Source organism: Sorex fumeus, unplaced genomic scaffold (assembly GCF_029834395.1).
Source record: "Sorex fumeus unplaced genomic scaffold, SorFum_2.1 ptg000002l, whole genome shotgun sequence".
Lineage (NCBI taxonomy): Eukaryota > Metazoa > Chordata > Mammalia > Eulipotyphla > Soricidae > Sorex > Sorex fumeus.
Genome location: NW_026606059.1, coordinates 47,793,754 through 47,816,487, shown reverse-complemented (window position 1 = coordinate 47,816,487; position 22,734 = coordinate 47,793,754). Strand labels below are relative to the sequence as shown.

At 41.8% G+C, this 22,734-nt stretch overlaps 1 pseudogene; it reads right to left on the bottom strand.

The window, feature by feature from the left end:
- Positions 1-341: 341 nt before the first annotated feature.
- The window catches only part of LOC130039427 (histone H3-like), a 37,282-nt pseudogene continuing 14,889 nt past the window's right edge, over positions 342-22,734 (bottom strand).

The window sequence follows — 22,734 nt, the reverse complement described above, 5'->3', positions numbered from 1 at the left end:
CAAACATGATGGCCGTTTGATACCTGTATTGTAACCATAACACCCAAAAGTACAGAGAGTAAGAGGGAATGTGCCTGCCACAGAGGCAGGGGGTAGGAAGAAGTAGGGGTGGGAGGGAGGGAGGGATACTGGGAACATTGGTGGTTGAGAATGAGCACTGGCGGAGGGTTGGGTACTTGAACATTGTTTGACTGGAACGCAATCAAAAATTTGTTAAGTCTGTAACTACATCTCATGGTGAGTCATTAAAATGTCACTGTCACTGTTACTGTCATGTTATTAATCACCAATTTACTCAATCAGGTGACAGTAGTGTCTCCATTTGTCCTAGCCCTGAGATCTTAGCATCGTAAACTTAATGCTCTCTCTCCGCAGATGTGGCATGCCAGCTGGATGTCCTTGGGCATAATGGTGATGACACGCTTGGCAGGGAATGCACAGAGGTTGGTGTACTCGAAGAGCCCCACCAGGTAGGCCTTTCATGTCTCCTGCAGCACCAGGTGCAGGTTGGTCTTGAAGTCCTATAGAATCTCATGCACCAGCCGCTGGAACAGCAGCTTGCTGATAAGCAGCTCTATGGACTTCTGGTAGCGGCTGATCTCGAGTTGTGCCACCATGTCGGACCAGTAGTGGTGTGGCTTCTTCATGCCGCCTGTGGCTGGTGTGCTCTTGCAGGCTGCCTCATTGGCCAGCTGCCTGCGGGGCACCTTACCGCCCTGTTGACTTGTGAGCAATCTGCTTAGTACGGGCCCTCTAGTTCTTCCCAACTCAGCTGAAGACTCCATCAGTGTTAGGGAAATGAGACCCATTTTAGCTACTGTTGTTGGCATATTTGGTATGTCATGGGTGGCTTGCCAGGCTCTGCCGTGCAGGCTGGATACTCTCAGTAGCTTCCAGGGCTCTCGGGGGGGGGGGGGGGGGCGGAGATTCATTAAAAAAATTTTTTTTAAATAATAATTTTAATTTAATTTGGATTTGTTCTCTGGAAAAAACAGTTTTGTTTGTTTTGGTTTGGTTTATGGGTCATATCCAGCGCTACTGGCCAGACATGGTGGCACAACTTGAGATCAGCCGCTACCAGAAGTCCAGCTGTACTCAGGTGCTATGTCTGGCAGAGTTCTTAGGAATGTATTTCTGGGCATTGAACATGGCCTCCAGAATGCCTACTGCTTCCAGCCCTTTGGCCTCTGCCTACAGCCCCAAATCAGGTATACTTACCTTTCTTTCATCTGTTTGCCAGTGCCTTCATAACAAAAGCTGGTTTTGTAATGAATGGCCTGCAAATTCATTTCATTGCCTCCACCTCTCCATCAGTCAAGACCAGAGTCATCTGGACAGGGGTGACTCCCATTGGTCCATATGTTGAGTGGCACTTATAGGCTATAACTTCTAGCCAGTCTTTCTCATTCTGGTCTTGCTTTGTAAAACCCCCAGTGGATAAGAGTTATTGGTACCACTTCAAGAGGAGGAAACTGGAGCTTAGAGATATCAGGTAGAGTACTCAAAGTCAAGTAGATGTTAAAGTGCAAAACCTGGTTAGAGCAGGACTAGGATCAATGAATACCCCTGATTCCTCAGTATATTTCATTGCAGAGGGAATGTCAGGTACCTGGGTTTATTGGTCCTGCAGTAGCAGGAGGAAACTGCTTGGCACACAAATCTGCATGGACAGGGTGGATTCTAGTTATCTCAGAGCTTGGAGTAACAGATAAAACATGTAATCGGAAATACTTCTAACAATACAAATTCCACGAAGGAATAAAAAAGGTGACTCAGAGGGAAATACCGAGGCAATAAAATCAGGAGCAGTGAAGGAACAATTCAGTCTTCTTCCAGAGCTGGGTAGCTGTTGGATAACACTGGGTTGTCCTTGCTGCTCCCGCAGGGAGCTTAAGGTTTATTGAGCCACTCCCACAACAATGCAACTGAGACACACCCAATTCCATCAGGAACTAATAATTCTATATTGCTTTTCTCTTTCCTTTATGTCATTTGCATGGTTTATTTAGTAATGTCCTTTTTTGCATAGACATAGGAAGACAGTTGATGTTATGCTATATAACATGAGTTAATTGACTCCAAAATAATATTTACTCCTGGGCATCCATATTTACTTCTTTATAACAGTTGTCCTTTGACTGGGATGGAATCATGAGTTCCTAACACTCCAAAAGCTTGGTCCAGACAAGGGACTGATGGAACCAGGGCAAGCTGTGAGCTACCCTGGTATCAAAATGGTCCAGGCCAAGTGCCATGATACTTAACTATAAGTTAAGAGCATGGTCATGGACAAACACTGTCATGATTCAAAAAGAAGTAACTGAATAAGGACCCTTCTGGGGTTAGGAAAGACTAACCTGGCCTGAGCACTGTGGCCTTGAATATGTAGTGAGATGTCCCCGGGAAGAGCCAAACTTTAAGCTTAATATATATCTTACTGTGCTCATACAAAATGACATTTCTAGAAATATTAGCACTGTCTGTATCACTGTTCTCCCATTGTTCATGGATTTGCTCAAGTGAGCACGAGTAACACCTCCATTATGAGACTTGTTGTTACTGTTTTTTGTCACATCAAATATGCCACGGGTAGCTTACCAGGCTCTTCAGTGCGGCCGGGATACTTTCGGTAGCTTGCCAGGCTTTCTGAGAAGGACAGAAGAATCAAACCTTGGTCGGCCATGTGCAAGGCAAACGCCCAACCCGCTGTGCTATAAGAAGTAAATTTACTATGGCTGTTTAAATGGATTACTAGCTGAGAAAAGGGAAAGCAATACACCCTGGATGGAATCCTGTGCTTGAGCGGGATCTCCTAGTAATCTTGAATAATCTCCTTAGATGAGATTTTGTCCTTAAATTAATCTCCTTAAAGGAGTGGCCTTTACCTCCCTTTGTTGTTATGATAATGTTCAACCCCACCTTTGTATCCCCACCCTACATGCACAGCAGTAGGGCATTTGCTTTGCACACAGCCAACATGATCGACCTGAGTTCGATTCCTCCACCCCTCTCGGAGAGCCCGGCAAGCTACCGAGAGTATCTTGCCTGCACGGCAGAGCCTGGCAAGTTCCCCGTGACGTATTCGATATGCCAAACACAGTAACAACAAAGTCTCAAATAGAGACGTTACTGGGCCCACTCGAGCAAATCGATGAACATCGGGAGGGCCTTTACCTTTACCTTTACCTTTACCTTTACGTGATTCCTATATAACTATGCCGTAAGGGACTAGAAGAGAGACTTGTAGGTGGTAGGAGACGTGGCTGGCAGAGAGACTTGTAGGTAGTAGAAGACTTGGAGTCTGATAGAGAAGAGTTCCAACTTCTCAGTCAATGGCCACTGAAAGCTGGAATCCTGCGTGACCAGTCTGTTAGGGCCCAACTTTTTTTTTTCTTATATTGAAAACTTACAGGGGACCAACACTGTGAGACAACTTTCTTAGTCTTTGACCTCCTTACCCTCTAATTCATTATATTTAATCCAAAGTGGGCTCTAACATTTCTCCAACAACCAATCACGGTAATTACCCTGGAATTATTCAGGGGAAAGTAGTAAAGTCTCCGGTGAAAATGCGGGTGTGCTTTCTGCTTGTTCACTTAAAGAAGATGGGGGTGAAAGGGAGGGATGCTACAATTTGTGTTTTCTGAAAAGGGGTCATAGAGGGAAAAAACAACTGAACAACTCAGATTTAAGATTTTTCTTCAAACACAACAACCAAACACAAAGGTATTGAAATAAACTTGTTTATAACACTCTGTAGGTTTTAGTTGTTTATCATTTAAATGAATATCTATATGTAATATATTGAGTGTATCACTAAAAGTCTAGTTCCATCTTTCACCATAAATTCACTCTTTTTAATCCAATTTATTCATCTCTTTTCCCCTTCCATTCAGGTTATCACTATTTGATCTTGCAGTCTAAACTTTTGTTGATATTTTAATTTAGTACATTCATTTGCTGTGCATTTGTAAATGTAAAAAAAATCTTTGAGTTATTGTAGTACTGGCAGACTCTGTGTGTGTGTGCGTGCGTGTGCGTGCGTGTGCGTGTGTGTGTGTGTGTGTGTGTGTGTGTGTGTGTGATGGAGCATGGGATGACGAAAAGGGAAGTTTCTCTTTCTAAAATCATGTGGTCATTCAGCAGTGAAATGAGGAATGAGGAATCTATACTATATGATATTTGCAGATTCGGGGGACAGCTCCCCTGTGTGCTGACTGAGATACAATGGATCTCCACTTGGAGCCTGTTTTTGATTTTTGCAAAGATGATAAATTAATGGTTTCAGAGCTAGCTATCCTTGTAGAGCAATTCTGATTGGATAGCATTGTGCAACTTTTAAAAAGCATAGTGTAATTTTTAAAAGGACATTTCTTGAGCCGGTGTGCCCTTCCCTCTGTCATGACACCAGCTCACTCCCTCCTTTGTCTCCCAGAGGCTAGCATTTGAATGAATTTGTGCCTACAAATTAAACATCTGATTTGCATTCCGGAATGCTGATCCAAGTCTCCATTTCTTCTTAGCCTTTTCTGCCCACAGCAGCCTGAGGGACACAATGTAATTTATAGGATGTTTTTTCCCTGCAGCTCCAGCCAAAGCTACGGTTTAATCCTCTCTTGCCCTGCGGGGTTCTACCCAGCATTGAGGACCCAGAGGGCAGCGTGAATGGGATTCTCTCCCATGCATTATTCACACCAGTGCTTCCCTTTCTATTTTTAATGTTCAGCGTGTAGCGATTCCCTCCGCCAGCTATTTTTAGCAACGCTGCTGCCAGCTGACGATAGAGACAAAGGCACCAAGGCACCTTGAGAATGACAAATGGCGATTTCAAGGATGAAAATAGAAAGGCTATTTTTCTTCCTGGAAAGAGAGAGAGAGAAATGTCTAGAGTTGCAAAGTTGCTGGGGCTTGAATTGAATTTACAATTTGGAACACACAGACTGCCACACACATAAAAGATTTCCTTCCCTTCCCTCCCTGACCCCGCCTTATTTCTCTAACTTCTCTTTTCTCTCTCAGCCCCTTTCACCCCTTGTCCCATATCAAATATTCAATACAGTACACATTTGTGAATGTCCCTGTTTTCTTCATCGATCCCCACAAGCCCTCTCCTCTCCAGATAAAGCAGCCCCTCCCCCATCACTGCCATTCTATATGGCATTGTAAATATTTATTTCCTCCAGTCTGTGAGCAGATTGAGAACAGGGACTTATTGTTTGGTCAACATCGTCAAGTAGCAAGAAAAGTAAGTAGCTCCTTCCATCTAGAAACTGACCAGGCATGCACTTACCAATGGACCACCTGATTCTCTTGGCCACCATTACAAAATCTTACAGACAAGGTAATTCTGGGACTGCAGAAAGTGAGACAAAACCAGACTATTTTATCATTTTTCCCTAACAATGAAAGAAAATAAGGTCACTCTGCCACTTGCAAAGTATCAAAAACTCTCTCTCGGCTGAAATGACTGGGACCCTTTATCAATCTCAGTCTCTTGTTTTTGTTTATGAGTACCCTGTGTTTAGAGGCTACTCCTGACCCAGTGCTCAGAAGCTACTCCTGGCTTTATTATCCTGACTATAGTCAGTCCTCTTATCTCTAAATGAGTAGGTTTTTTTTTTTCCTGAGAAACCCAACATGTCATTACTGCCACATTTAAAATCACACTACATGGGGTTAATCCTTAGCTTTTTAGATCTGTCTCTAGCTCTCAATAAAAACGAAATACTAGGACAGGTTCTTGCTAGCATCCTCATAACATAGAACTACTTGTTCTCCATGGTATGTAACTGCCTTTGCCACAACCTGTTCAAGGATGGGTATTTTCCAGTGGCCTTTGACTGTGGCTGATTGCAGAGCCACATAAATGGAAAGTTGATCTGCTTGATAAATAATACAAAGAACCAGATCTTGGGTATCTCACTTGACTTACCATAGTCTCATTCTATAGATAATTGACATAATGAGGAATTACTTTCTGTTGCATATACATTTATTAGTCTGATTTTTCAGCAATTTGAGGAGATATGAACTTATTTCCAAGAATTTTTTGAACTGGGAGTAGAGACATGAGGAGGCTTACTAAATATGTAAGGTTGCCCAGGAAATGGAGAGACCACACCAGGACTGGCATCTTTCTGACAATTATATAGTATACAGCAGGTGTGTGCATGCAAAATGAGTGGCTATACTAAAATACAAACATAAGCTTTAAAAAACTCCTACTAGCAATTTTAATTTGAGGGTTTTTCCTATATGTAGTATTTAACGCACAGTGTGCAACACGCAAAAATTTACATATTGAAGGCATGGCTGATAGTGTCCAAGTTGACTAATCCAACAATCCTCTAATTATGTCTTTCTAGTCAAAGAATAATGTAGGAACAAATATTTGACCTTATTCTAGGAAACATGGCATGAGAAAGAAGCCTTCAATGGATATCTTAAAAATAGTTTATTCTTCCCTCAAAATTAACCTATACAGAATCTTGTCATAGGTCATGATTCAGAGTCGCATGTCTTTCTCTCCTGGAAGGGAGCATAACACAACACATGCCATAACCATGTTGCTGAACCCCCATGCCAGGCTATTTCATTTGGGGCACCTCAGAGGGAGGTGGGTGAGACCCCTCTCCACCTGAAGGACCCAGCCCCCTCAGCCAAAACCCTCCAGAACTCAACCACTGCCCTGCTCATGGATGCTCTCCACATGCTCAGGAAGAGCCTTACCCACGACTGAATCTACTCCTGGACTGCACAGCCGCATTCATGGCTGCTCGACAACTCATACCTCAGACCACCCATACTCCAAGAGTACTGCACCATATTTGATAGGGTTTAAAGTAGGAGGCAACCAACCTTAGAGGGAAATTTTTTTACTATATATATATGTACTGATTTTCTCAAGTGGGCCCAGTAACATTTCCATTTTGAGACTGTTGTTACTGTGTTTGGCATATTAAATATATACGGGTATTTCAGCCTTTAATAGCATGTTAGTGTTCTCTTATAGAAGAGCTTAATGGACCCTGTGTGAAATACAACAATCTTCACACTCTTTCCTCTAAGGAAACTTTTTGTAGCATTTTCAGTGCTTTTTCATAACAAACAATACAAAATAAATAATTTCAGCTCACTTTGGAGAAGGGGTTGAGGTTTAGGATGGAAACATCAAAAATGTGATAGTGGGAAGGTATAATCGTGGTGAGATTGGTTTTCAAATATTAAATGTAATCAAATACTGTGAATACTTTAAAAATAAAAACTGAAAAATAAGCACACAGAGCAAAATTAACCTCTACAGAGACGAGAGGGGGAGAGAGTCCAGAGGTGAAGGTACTTACCTTGCATGGAGCCAGTCCCAGTTTGATTATTATCCCTGCTTTTGGTCCTCTGAGCTCTGACAGGAATGACTCCCCAGACAGTGTCAGGAGTAAGCGTTGAGCTCCACCATGTGTAATCCAACCCTCCCCCATACCCCCATTAAGATTTTACAAGATATTTCTTGTCTCAAAAACAGACTTTTGAGGAGTGAAATTTGGAAAGTCAAGATGGCTTCTGTGTTCTCAGCCTTGATCTTGGTTGAACCAAACTTTCCTGATATGAGATAAACCTGTTTCTTCATGAATGAGGCCAGTTTACAGTGGAGTTTTTTAATATAACATACTCTGTCCATAGTCATATTCTGACACATGCACACACTTTGTTCCTTTGAAGCTTCCTCTGACCATCTGGCAAAAATCACCCATTTAATCTCCATTCACCCAGTTTGCATCATATTTGTACACACACTAGTCACAATCTGAAGTCGAGTTAGCCCATTTCACTTTTTTATGACTCTGCTATCTATTTTCACAGATAGAGGACATGTTTCATTAGGTCAGATTTTAGTCTGCTCACTTCATCACTGGGTCATCATCATGTCAAACAGTGCCTGGCATTGGGAGACTCCTAAGAGTATTTCTGGAATAAATGAACAAATGGAGTTGCTTGAGTGAAAATAAGGAGTCTTTACAAATGACTGACCAATTTTCCGAGCACCATTTGTGGAGGAGGTTTTTGCTTTTTTGCCAAAGATTAATTGAAGATCTGTCTCTGGACTCTCAATTCCATTCCATTGGTCTGAGAGACTGTCTTTATTCCAGTACCACATTGTTTCGATTATTATGGCTTTATAATATAATTTGCTCGAGGAGTTGGGGAAAGAAGCATTTGTAAAATGCTATTACATGATCCTTGTGCATATAACTTCTTCATTCTGGGCTTAATTTTATTATCATTAATAAGGAGGATGAACTAAAAGAAGTACAAATGTCATTCAAAGTACCAAATTTTTTAAAATTTATTTATATATATATATATCTTGTATACTTTAATGAAAGTTATTTCAGAAAGAATTTGCAGTATCCCTCACAAATTGGGGGATGTTAAACATTATTTTCAAAGTGTTTCTGACATTTTCTAGAATTAAAAATACTCCATAATATAAATATGAAATGCATATTTAATTTTTAATATATTTGAAGTACTAGAAGACTAATAACCACCCCCAGCATTGTTCCCACAAAAAAACACAAATTGCAGATTTGGAAGCTATGTCCTAAATTTCCTTTTACTTTTCTAGCTCTCTCTCCATGGATGCTTTCTTCCCAGTGGAATATAGTGTAATCTTGCAGATAATTAATGCCAATGTGCATCTGTTTATTCATTCAGTCACTCAACAACTCAATATACATTTATTTGTTCAAAAGATCTATTTTCCAAGCACTATGGAATACCCAAGGATGTAAAAATGTATGAAAGCACTTTCCCCCCTCAATAATTTCAATATCTAGGTCAAGAAATTGGTTCTTGGCAGTGAGAAAGAGTAGAATTCAGAATTTGTTCATTGTCTTACATGTATGTACATGTGTATGTGTTTGTGTGTGTGTGTGTGAGAGAGAGAGAGATGTGGAAAATGTCTTGACCATTCACTTGAAAAAATAAAATAAGGTCCAAGGAGATAGTACAGTGGATGAGATACTGGCTTTGCACACAGCTGACCTAGGTTTGAGCACCAGCACCACATAAGGTCTCCTGAACCCCAGCAGGAGTGATCCCTGAACACAGACCAGGAGTAAGCCTTGAGCACTGATGGGGATGGGCCAAAAGGAAAAAAAGACCCCAAAAGGGGAAAAGGCCAAAAAGAAAAAAGATAAAATAAGTGATATATGTCTTTGTTTTTCTGTCTCATTTTTCTTGAACTTCTTTTTACAAAATGTTGATTTATTTCCTTAACATGAAATTCTCTAATTCTATTCAAGTTGTAGAAAATTACAGGAATACCTTTCTTTATCTGCTATATGTTTTTTACCAATCTTGTATTATCAAAATCATTATGGATAAACAACTTAATTGAATTAAATTTCAAAAACAATAAAATTACACACTTAAATCAAACTCATAATCTTCATTATTCCAGTATCTTAATATTTAAAGGTTCTTTATTTTTTAAAGTATTGAGACTAACACACACAGATGCACAAACACACCCTACAGGTTGCTATAAAACAGTGATTCCAAATATTACCAGTCAAACATCATCTTCTATGTCTTCCACTACCATCCATCTCCCCAAGGTAACCTGTATTATTAGCATATTTTCTCATAGTTCTTGCAAGTATATTATAAAAACATACTTACATTATCTTTTTCCTCACAAACTAAAATTAAATTAAATTAATTATTCTTTAACTTATTTTCTAACTTTAAAATACAATATAGAAATGTCTATAGAAGATACCCCTACCCCTAATCATTTCCTTTAATCATATGCATGAACAAAATACACCTGAACACCCACAATACCTGCTTGCACATATTAAATTTAGTAGGGTTCTATTTAACTATTTAACTCCATGTGATAGACAGAATTTGGATTAGCAAGACTTAATTTTCACTGAGATTTTTCTTGTTTTGTGACCCCCGCACCTGTTTATGATGAAAATTCTCATCAAAATGGGATCCTCAATATAGTCAAAGCCATCTACCCCTGCCCATGGCAAGCATTATTCTCAATGAGAAGAAACTAAAAACCTTCCCTCTAACATCTGGGACAAGACAAGGTTGCCCACGCTCACCACTCCTATTCAATATACTACTGGAAGTTCTTGCTATAGCAGTTAGGCAAGAAAAAGATATCAAGGGCATACAGATAGAAAAGGAAGAGGTCAAGCTATCACTATTTGCAGACTGTATTCTACACTTAGTAAACCCTAAAAATTCACTATAAACAATAGGCTTGTATAGTAAAGTGACAAACTACAAAATCAACACCCAAAAGTCCATGACTTTACTACATACAAATAATGGAGAAGAAAGAGATATTAAAAAACAATCCCATTCACAACAATGCCTCAGAAAATCAAATACCTTGGAATCAGCTAAACTAAAGAGGTGAAGCACCTATACAAAGAAAATTACAAAACACTACTTCAAGAAATCAAATTTAAAATTAAATTTCCTTCACATTAGGAAATTGGCAATCATCTGCCCCCGCACCTGGCTGTTCCTCGCCGGGGCCCGTTGGAGGGGAGCAGGTTGAGCTTTCCTCCCTGCCCCGACCAGGGCTCCGGCAGCCGAAGACCTCCAGGACCAGCCACCACCATGCTGAGACCATTCTCCACACACATGAAAGTACTGGCAGAGGGACAAATCCACGCGGGTTCCGGGGCCGAGATCTCCCAGCCTACTCGGATTGGAGTCGAGCATCCTCCACCCAGATCCTCCAAATTCCAGTAGGCGGGGGTCACACCCACCACCTGGCCCCCTGGCACCATGTAATCCCATCAACGGCCAAGACTCAGAGACTATAAAATCCAGCTCCCGGAACCGAATGCGGCCACGCGACATCTTATCAGGACATCTTTTTATGACATCTTATTATCTCATTCCTACTTTGGACAAACTTGCAGGCTATCGAATGTAGCCTGCCCACAGGGCAGAGTCTGGCAAACTCCCCGTGGCGTACCAAATATGCCAAATACCAGTAACAATGATGGGTCTCATTCTCCTAAAGAGCCTTGAATATAATCTCAGGGTTAGGATGAAAGAGACGTTACTGGGGCCTGCTCGAGGCAATCGACGAATAGGAAATTGTGAAGCATGGCAATGGGCCACAGAGCAGATGAGATGTGATCCTGCATAGCAAATAAGACCTGTCCCTGCATAGGACATGACCCAGTAGGGAGTGTCTGGGTGCATTTTACAAACACCAGGTATCAGGTGTTGAGTCTCATCTGCCAAGAATTGTCAACTAACCGCAGTCCTAATTGGGATTGGGCCGGGGCAAAGCAGAGTTGAAAAGGTGATAGGTCAGGAATGCTAAACTTTATGTGATTGGATCATCCTCTTAAGCCAAGACCCTCTATAAAATATGTGTATTTGGCAATAAGGTGAGTGGCCATCAGCAGTATCCCAGAGTGGTTTCTCCACACACCTGTCATCCTTTGCCTCATGTCTGCCTGGAACTGGTGTGCAGTTGTCTAGGCACATTGGGGAAAAACTGTTCCCCAACAGGAAATGGTGACACATTCCTTGCTCATGGATAGGGAGGATTAACATAATCAAAATGGCAATATTTGCCCAAAGCATTATACACATTTAGTGCAGTCCCCATAAGGATATCAATGACATTCTTTAAAGAAATAGACAAAACACTCCTGAAATTCATATTGAACAATAAACCCCCATGAATAGCTAAAGCAATTCTTGGAAAAAAGAAGATGGGTGCCATCACCTTTTCCAACTTCAAACTGTATTACAAAGCAGTCGTAATTAACACAGCATGGTATTGGACTAGAAACAGACCCACAGAACAATGGAATAGAGTTAAATATTCTGTCACAGACTCTCAAATATATGATCACTTAATCTTTGATAAAGGAGCAAGAAATGTGAAGAGGAACAAGAAAAGCCTCTTCAACAAGGGGTGCTGGGAAAACTGGATAGCTACCTGCAAAGAAATGAACTATGATCTCTGTCTAATGAAACCACAAAACTCAAATAAAACTGGATTAAAGACCTTAATATCATACCTAAATCCATAAGGTACATGGAGGAAAATGGAGGCAGAACCTTCCATGACATTGAAGCTAAAGGCATCTTTAAGAATGAAACACCACTGATCAAGCAAATGGAAACATACACAAACAAATGGGACTACATTAAACTAATAAGCTTCTACACCTCAAAGGAAACAGTAACCAAAATACAGAAAAATCCCACGAAATGGCAAAAATTACTTACCCAATACCCATCAGATAAGGGGTTAATGTTCAAGATATACAAGGCATTAGTAGAACTGTACAAGAAAAAATCTCCAACACCATCAAAAAATGGGGAGAAGAAATGAACTGAAACTGTCTCAAAAAAGAAATACAAAAGGCCAAAAGGCACATGAAAAAATACTTTAAATCATTAATCATCAGGGAGAAGCAAATCAAAACAACAATGAGATATCATATCACACCACAGAGACTGGTACACATCCAAAAGAACAACCATGGTGATGCAGATGTGGGGAGAAAGGAACTCTCTTTCATTGTTGGTGGAAATGCTGACTGGTCCAGCCTTTCTTGAAAACAATATGGGAATTCCTTCAAAAATTATAAATTGAGCTTCCATGTGACCCAGCAATTCCACTTCTGGGAATCTATCCCAGGAGTGCAAAAAAGCACAGTAGAAATGACATCTACACCTGTGTGTTCATTGCAGCACTGGTCACAATAGCCAGAATCTGGAAACAACCTGAGTGCCCAAGAATAGATGATTAGTTAAAAAAACTCTGGTACATCTACACAATGGAATACTTGCAGCTGTTAGGGGAGATGAAGTCATGAAATTTGCTTATAAGTGGATGGACATGGAGAGTATCATGCTAAGTAAAATAAGTCAGGAAGAGAGGGACAGATCACAGAAGGACTGCACTCATTTGTGGAATATAAAATATCATAATATTAGACGTCTCGGTTCTATCTGGACATTAAAATCACCGACAATGATCTTGTAGAAGGTGTAACTGTAGAAACTCTTCAGTGCCACCCTCGAGAACATCATGCGATGACTGGAATGAGAAGGAATGGGAGTGAAGATAGATGGTTGCAACTATACCACCTCTGCTTTGCTGATGACATCGTTCTAATAACACCAAACATTAGCCAAGCAGCACAAATGCTGGCCAACCATGACCATGAATGTGGAAACGGTAGACTACAGCTGAATCTCACGAAGACAATGTTTATGAGAAACAGTCTCATTCCTGACGTTTCATTTGCTCTCAATGGAACAAATATCTCCTAATGCAAGTTATGTGTACCTAGGCTGAGAAGTCAACATGACAAATGCCCTGGCACTTGAGTTGCGCAGGAGGAAGAGAGCAGCTTGGAACACCTTCAAGAGCATCAAAGAAATAGCCAAGAGGACAAAGAACCTCCGGCTCTGAGCACATCTCTTTAATTCCACTGTTCTTCCTGCATTAACATATGCCTCAGAGAATTGGGCTCTACAAAAACAAGATGAGAACGCTATTTGGGTCTCCCAAAGAGGAATTGAAAGAACTATGCTTGGAGTATCACGCTTCACTCAAATGCGAGAAAGAATCTGGAGTTCCAACCTCCATTGACAGTCAAGAATCAGGGATGCTGTCTTGTTTTCCAAGGCATAGAAAATCATATGTGCTGGACACGTAATGAGATTTGGAGACGACCACTGGACTAGAGCTGTTACCGACTGGATTCCACAGAACGTCAAAAGACCGTGTGGCCACCCACCTACGAGATAGTCAGACTTCTTTGTCAAGACCCTGACCGATTGGTTTGAGGCTCTTTGTGTTCCTAGAATGAGCAGATGCCATTGAGCTACACTAGCACGCAACATGGTCAAATGGAGATGATACTGGCGTCCGCTTGAGCAAATTGATGAGTAACGGGATGTCAAGTGATCAAGTGATCAATATTAGACTAACATCCAAGGACAGTAGAGACAAGGACTAGGAAGATTGCTTCATGATTGGAAGCCTACCTTATTAGCTGAGGGAGAAGGCACTTGGGATAGAGAAGGGATCACTAGGTCAATAATGGTTGGAGGGATAACTAAGGATGGGAGATGTGTGCTGCAAGTAGATAAAGGGCCAAACATGATGGTATCTCAATATCTGTATGGCAAACCACAATGTCCAAAAATAGGTAAAGAGTAAGAGTGAAATTGTCTGCCATAGAGGCAATGATAAGTGTGGGACGGTGGTGGGGGTGGGAGAGTACTGGGAATATTGGTTCTGGGAAATGTACATTGGCGGAGGGATGGGTGTTAGATCATTATACGACTGAAACTCAACCATGAAATCTTTGTAACTGTAGCTCACAGTGATTCAATAAAAAAGAAGAAGAAGAAGAAGAAGAAGAAGAAGAAGAAGAAGAAGAAGAAGAAGAAGAAGAAGAAGAAGAAGAAGAAGAAACAGCAATGGGAAGGAATTTGGTTCAAATTGGATGAGTGTATACTGGTAAGTATTCTGCAATCTTTAAGACTCTGCTCTAAATTTAGGTGGACATGGTGTTCACAATGTGAGTGTACACATGCATAGTGCTGAAGGAACAGCACCAGTCCTCTTGAGAGTACGGTACCCTTAGAGCATGACAGGAGGATCTGTAGTGAGCAGCTGGATGAGCCAGTGATGTTTGCTGGACACCTACGGTGTCTAGATTGCTCAATTAGGAACCCGGACAAAACCTTAGAGTAACCCCATCTGCTGGACAATCATTTTAGAGGTTTGAAAAATAAGACTTGCAGATGTGAAGGGGCAAGAAGTAAAGAGCTGGATAGTTACAAATGAAAATAAAGTTAATGTGAGGATTAGTTCAACTAGGGGAAAGATGTTTTGGATGAATGGTAGTGAAGATGGAATCAGAAATTCCTGGGAAGGACTTTTTAGTTTGTGGATCCAGAGTCTTCTGCATTTTGTGCCTGTTTCGTCATTTTTCTGTGTTGCTATTCCTGTGTGTTTCCTTTCCCCAGGTTTTGTTTTTCTATTTGCTGCTCTAACAGTTTTGTAGCCCAAATACATATACTTAGCACCCTCTGTGCCTGAAGCTTTCCCTCTGTGTTACTGTGGCAAGGATTTCTACCTGGATGCTCCGCAAGCATAACAGGCTCACAAACAAAGCTACTTCCAACCCCATCCCTCCACCTCACTACCGAAGCACAGTCTCCACCCAATCTCACAAACCATGAATGTAGAGCTGTCACTGAATTCTAGCTCTCTGACTGCCTCCACACGTGGACACCCAATTTTATGGATTTTATAATAAGTTCCTTTCTATGTCCTTCCCTTCTCTTCACTCCCTCAGCAACAATATCCTGCAAATTGAAGAGACCTTTAGCAATATGAAACTTCAAAAAGCTATTCTTAAATTAAGAGCAAACTTCCTTTGCTTTTGGAGTGGGACACACCTGGTGGAGGCAAGGAATAACTCCTGTCACTGCCTGGGAATCCCTTATGTGGTACTGAGGATTGAACTGGTGTCAGCTGCATACAAGGCCAGTGACTTAACCTTATCAATCTGACCCCAAGCGTTTCCTTTCTAATCTACCTTTTCATTGTTGGAACTAGACATGTTGGTTAGAACTTAGTCAGTGATTCTGGATGATGGCGGCAATATTTGTGTGTGTGTGTGTGTGTGTGTGTGTATTTGGTTTGTTTGTTTGTGTGCTACACCCAACTTTGTGCTCAGGGGGTCACTCCAGGCAGTATATTCATTACTGGTGCAAACTTCCTGCATACAAAGTATTCACACTGCCCTTTGAGCTATTTTTTCTGTGTTAAGGCACATTCTTGCTCCTTGCACATTACTTCCCACCTAGATCTAGGCAGCAGTTTCCCCCAGCCTCCTTGTATCCTGACAGAAATTATTCCTTCTATTTTTCTCTTTTCTTCCTTTCTTTCTTCCTTTCTTTCTCTTTCTCTCTCTTTCTCTCCCTCCCTCCCTCCCTCCTTCCCTCTCTCTCTCTCTCTTTCTTTCTTTCTTTCTTTCTTTCTTTCTTTCTTTCTTTCTCTCTTTCTTCCTTTTTTTCCTGTTTCTGTCTCTGTATCTCTATCTCTTTCTCTATCTCTCTTTTTCTTTTCCTTTTTCTTTGTTTTGGGCCATTCCCAGCACTATTAAGGGTCTACTTCCACTGTGGAACTTGGGGAGCCATACCATACTGGGGATTAAGCTGGGCCTCCTGCATGCAAAGCATGCACTCTGCTTATTGTGCTAATTCTCTGGCCTCAGGAAAAGATATTTCATATTCAGTCCTCTCATTTGGAAAATGCACTTCCATCTTCACAAATCAACCGGATTGGTCTTCCCAGAGCCCTTAATGACTCAAAGATTCATATGCAAGTCATTTTTTAGAACTTGCTCCCAGAAAAAAAAAGAGAAAAAACACAAACAAAACAGAAGTGCAGTTTCAGGCCAAGTCTTCAATCTACTCTTGCAGAAAATTCTAGAGTACAAGGAATACACCTGAGACAATTTTCCCCAAGCATGTGAAGGAATTGAGCTTTCATTGCCTGCATCAGTGATTGACTAAGAATGATCCCAGGAAGTAAACACTATTGTCTTTCATGTTCTTTGTACTTGCAGGCACAACAATGTTAGGTAATTTGTGGAAAAAGTATGTTGTTTCTTCTCAGTGGAGTGAAATTCAGGCCTAGTGGGTATATACACCCTTCAGTGCTCTTAGCTCCTCTAACAGGCTTGCACCCCTTCCTGGGATCTGTACCAGATGGACACAGCAGTCCCCAGTTTTTCTGCTCTTTCTGACTCCATCCTGCCCATCTCTTCAGATAATGCTTGGACTCTCTCCTTTTCCAGCATCCTGTAACCCATGCATCAGCTCCAGAATTCAGTTATTTGTAACATTTCCCTGTAGACACATAAGTCCCAAGTGGGCTCTGTGACAGAGACTCAGGAGCCTTCCTGGTTCCTTTATATGGAAAAGGCACTTTTTACTGAAGTGGTGTGCTGAAGGCTAGGTTTTCTAGAAACACATATGAAAAACTGCATTTCTAAATAAATTCAGTTTGAAGAAAGAAGAGAGAGAGAGAGAGAGAGAGAGAGAGAGAGAGAGAGAGAGAGAGAATGGAAGGAGCCTGGGGGAGCAGAATTCTCCAACCGAGGTGATGAGCATCTGTATATATCTATGATCAGATGTTGTCCCTTGGGAACTGGAAGAGTGGGTAGGCAAGCAGGAGAAATTCCATAGTGGAGAGGAAGCCGAGGTTTTAGGGATTCAGCACCAATTCCCTTTCCTCACTCAAGGTGCTGGGCAATGACAAAACATCTTATAACTAGTTCAAACCTTCAGCTAATATCATGACCCCAAACAAGCTGATCTTCTTAGCCTCATTCTCCACATCAGTCAAGTGGATATAACCCAAAGATGTCAAGCAAAACTAACACTTAGAAGTCTTACCTTTTGCCAGACACAATCCCATAATTTATATGAAATCTTTTCAGTAGCTACACATGGAGGTGGTTCCATCATTGCCTCTGGGGAGGGGGTCAATGTGAGATACTTCGGTGGCAAGTTGAAAAATAAATACAGAGGCGCAGAAAGTCTAACTAATTTCCCCTGTGTCCTTTGAGGTGTTTATGGACCAGGTCAGAGCCCTGGCATTAGAGACATGTTTTAACCCCATTCCCTAGAGTCACCTGCACAGCTCAACCACAGAGTGACAGATGAGAACTGGAACCCAGATCTTTTCCAAGAACTTTGCCTGACATCTTATTTGCAAGCTCCATAAGAAAAGTACTGTATCTTCACCATTACAAGAACTTGAGGTTTATAAAGGTCAGCTAGACTGGTTTATGTCTCACAATTCTCTTGGGGTCAGTCCCATCATTCTACTGTAGGATGCACAAAGATGTGCAAGGTACATCTCAAAGAAGGATACTGTGGTCAATTAAACTGCAAGCAGAGGAAGATTGGGGATCAGGGAACTCTATCATTCATCAAAATGCTGCAACAAAACTTCTGCTCTTTTTTGTGCATCAGGGATGTGTATCTATCTAAGTGCGATCTGAATTATAATGTAGGACTTGAACAATGTGAGCTAAGATCCTAGAGAGGATGGAAAAATGGGCAAGGCAGATCTCTTAGAAGACAAAAATCCAGGAGACAAAAATTCAGGAGACAAAAATCCCTGTGGAGTAGGGTGGGGCAGACTCATGCATAAGACCCTACAAAAGAGAAGATTGGGTGGGGGTGGGAGGTTGGGGCTTCTCACATGTGCTCAGACAGGACTAACAACATCCCTCAGTGCAGTTGCATGTGCGTTTGTATGTGTGTGTGTGTGGGGGGGGGGGGGGGCAAAGACTATTCTTTTATTCCTGGATTTCCAGACACCTGCATGACATTTTTTCACTACTTGGAAATGATGGGTTTAGGTATTTTCCTCCTCATACTTACTAGTGATGTCCAAACTCTTCTTCATTTGTATATGATGTTTACTCTCCCCAAGACATTTGCATGTAGAGAAAGGGAAAATCCCACAGTCACACTCATTTCAGACCATATGGCAAATTTTAAAGGATTGTTTCTAATAATAATATTAGTGTTTTTACTCCTGAAAACACAGCTAAAGCTTGATATGACATATAGTTTGTGAAATGTATCTGTTAAAACTGAGAGCTTGGGAAATGTCTAAATAGTTTATGCTGAGAAGGAGCCATGGGTGATAAGTGGGTAGGAGATTCATTTTAAGAATGAGAGGAGAGGGGGGTATGGTGCCACCAGCAGGTCAATCTGTACCTGTGAGGTGAGTGCATCAGCAGCCTGATGGCAATGTCAGACTTCCAGATACCCCAAAATTGCTGCTGTGCCTTTGACCAGACCCCAAAAACTTGGGGCCAAGTTTACCAAGAAAGTAAACAGCCAAAAGTTAGGTATGTGGAAGACACACCCACAAACCACCTCTGGCTCAGATATCACTGGAGGCATGCCCTCTCTGGTTCCTGATCTAACTCCTTAATGGCCGTAATCCCAGAGACTCAGAAACGAATCTCGGAACCCAAAGGCTTTTGGCAGAAATGTGTCCTGTTCCTGCAGTAGATTACTGGCGCTGGGCCACTCCAGGTGGGAATAGGTTTCATACCTTGGCCTGTTCCCCCTGGAGGCCTGGTGACCACCATCCTCCAGAGGCCACTGGACAGTCAGGTTTGGGCCTGCAGTGACAAGACACACGGGACCTCACCAGATGGGGGTGGAGCCGACCCTTTTCTCCCCATCCCAATGAGACACCGAGTCACCAACTACAAACGTTCTCTCTGGCTCCTGATCAAGCTGATTAATGGCCATGATCCCGGAGACTCAGAAACAAATCTTGAAACCCAGTGGCTTTTGGCAGAAATGCATCTGAACTGCATACAAGGTGGCCGCCGGCTCAGAGCTTATTGGAAAGCCAGGTATGAATCAGCAGTGACGGGGCAACTGCAGTCTCATGGGAAGGGGCATGGTACCGGCTCGTCCTTCACACCCTATGGAGGTCACGAGTTGCCCCCCATAAGCGGCTCTCTGGCACGGCCATGGCTCCAGAGGCAAAAGGACTTAATCCAGAGCCTGGCAGCTTGTGGCAGAAAAGTGAATGGACCATGCATTAAACTACGGCGCCGTGCCTCACCGGGAAGGAAAGGGTGTTGTTCCCTTTCGCCTTTCCCCCCCCCTGGCAGCAAGGTGGTCACCACCTCAGAGCTTATAGGAAAGCCAGGTATGAGCCGATGGTGACAGGGAAACTGCAGTCTCATGGGAAGGGGGGCAGTACCGGTTCGCCCTTCTCACTCTACCAAGGTCACGAGTTGCCCCCCCCCCCCCCACGAGCGCCTCTCCAGCACGGCCAGAATACAAGACACACAGAAATCAATCTCGTAATTATCTGGCTCTTTGCAGAAATCCAAAATCGTGGCTGCATGACATATGATTCTCATAACCTGCTGAAAACAAAGTATTTCACAATGCCTTTTCAGCAATTCTGATTGTTGGGGGAGAAATTCTAAACAATAATGGTGCATCTTTTGTTGAAATAATGTAATCAATGTAGAAAAGAGTTAAGTAGAAATCATCTGCCTCACAGGCATAGGGAGGGGTGGGAGGGAGGTATACTGGGGTTCTTGGTGGTGAAAAATGAGTACAGGTGAAGGGAACGGTGTTTGATCATTGTATAACCAAGACTTAAACCTGAAAGCTTAGTAACTTTTCCCACAGTGATTCAATAAATAAATATAAGACGAAAAATAAATAAATAAATAAATAAATAACACAAGAAAAAAAAAGTAAGGTGGAGTTCATGCCCAATTCAATAAGCTAATCAGTGGCTGAATAAATAGCAGTACTACTACATAAAAATAAATTTAAAAAAGAATGAGAGTAGAGACCTCAGTCTCAGACACAGATGTAGAGTAGACTTACATAGAACACAGACTTCTTCCTAGCATACTGACTTTGACACAATTATCCAATTAAGAGCTTACATATATGAGGAGCTGGAGAGATAGTACAGGGTGTAAGGTGCTTGTCTTGCATAAGGCTGACCCTGGTTTGATCCCTTATACTGTGTATGATATCCTGACCATCAACAAGCGTTATCCCTGAGTACAGAACCAAGAGTAAGTTCTGAATACTGCCAGGTGTGACCCAAACCAAAAATCCCAACTCTCCCCCTAAAAATAACTGATATAAGGGTACACTGTCACTGTCTTCCTGTTGTTCATCGATTTGCTTGAGCAGACCCAGTAACGTCTCCATTGTGAGACTTGTTGTTACTGTAACTGGCATATAAAATACACCACGGGTAGCTTTCCAGGCTTTGCTGTGCGCGCAAGATACTCTCAGTAGCTTGCTGGGCTCTCTGAGAGGGGTTCAGTAATAGAACTCGGGGTCGACTGGTTGACCTCATGCAAGGCAAATGTCCTACCTGCTGTGCTATCGCTCCACAGGTAAGGTATTTGTCTTACACTCAGCCGACTCAGTTTTGACCCTTGGCACCACATAGGGTCTCCCAAGTTCTACCAGGAGTGATCCCTGAGCTTGGAGTCAAGATTAAGCCAGGTGTGACTCAAAAAAAAATAGAATATTTAAAGAAAAAAGGAGATTGATATGAGAGAGAAAAAGACATGAGATAAAGTAATAAATAATAAAAATGAATAAATAAGATTGCCGTGGGGCTGGAGAGAAAGTATAGTGGGTAAGACACTTGCCTTGCATGTGGTCTATCCAGGTTCAATCCCATATGGTCCTCCGAACCCACCAGGAATGCTTCCAGAGTGCAGAGTCAGGAGTAATTTCTGAGCACTGCTGGGTGAACCTCCCAAACCGAAAAAATCACGGTCATGGTCATGGTCCTCCCGTTATTCATCGATTTGCTCGGGTGGGCCCAGTAACATCTCCATCGTGAGACTTGTTGTTACTGTGTTTGACATATTGAATACTTCACAGGTAGCTTGCCAGGCTTTGCCGTGCGGGCAAGATACTCTCAGTAACTTGCTGGGATCTCCGAAAGGGATGGAGGAATCGAACTCGGGTCGGTCATTTTGACTACGTGCAAGGCAAATGCCTTACCCACTGTGTTATCACTCCAGTCCAAACCGAAAAAATAATAAAAACAAATAAATATGACTGGGGAAATGACTCTAATGGTAGAACACTTGCCACTTACCTTGCATGTATCTCCAAAAAAAATGATAGAAAAAATAAATTATATAATGGTCCTCTTTCCTGCCCTCCTGGCAACCTGATTTTTTTTGGAAATATTGAGAATACTTCTCTGCTCTTAAAATCCAACTTCTTACTATGGCCCACACAGGTCTAATTTTTTTCCACAGTCTCAAGACCTGCTCACACTTTCATCATGTACTCTCTGCTCCAGGAATCCCAACATCAGCCATTTCCCAGGAACCAGTGCTAAGCCTTTACCTAAACTTATCCCTCTGCACAGACATGCTTCTCACGGCCATTACTGGGTTGGCTACTCCTGTCAGGCCAACCTCACAGCCAGCTCCGGTGACACCATCTAGCCTCTTGGTTACAGATGTGGGCTCTAGAAACAGACTCATTTGTATTCCTACTGAACCTCCTTGTGGGTGTTCTCTAATAGTCCCCTACTTTCATAGCATTCTTGCAGATCTTAATATCCTCTTTGTATTTTAAGTAACAGCTTTAATTCAAATACCATGTAATTCACCTATTTTAATAGTTTGTAGAATGTTCAATTATCTGTGTAGTCATCACCACAATCATTCTCCAATGGGTTTTACTACATTTTCCTCAAAATAAACCTTAAACTCACTAGAGTGACTATTCTCCTTTCTACTAGCAACCACAGAAAATCACTAACAAACTTTCTATCTTTATAGATATAAATAACTATGGTAGATATCTCACATAAGTGGAGTCATACAATCTGTGGTCATTGGAGTCAAGCTTATTTTACCTGCTACAACAAATTTCAAAGTTTATCCATGCTCCAGCCTACAACACAATTTCATTTCTTTTTATTTCCAACTAATGTTGCATTTTATGAATATGCTACCTTTTCTTCATCTATTCATCAGTTGGTTGGACTGTCTCATCTGGATGAAATGCTTCCTGTTAGTTAATGCCTATTATTCTCCCCTATTTTATGTTTCACTTCTTTAATGGATCTGCTTTATTACCGGTCCATGT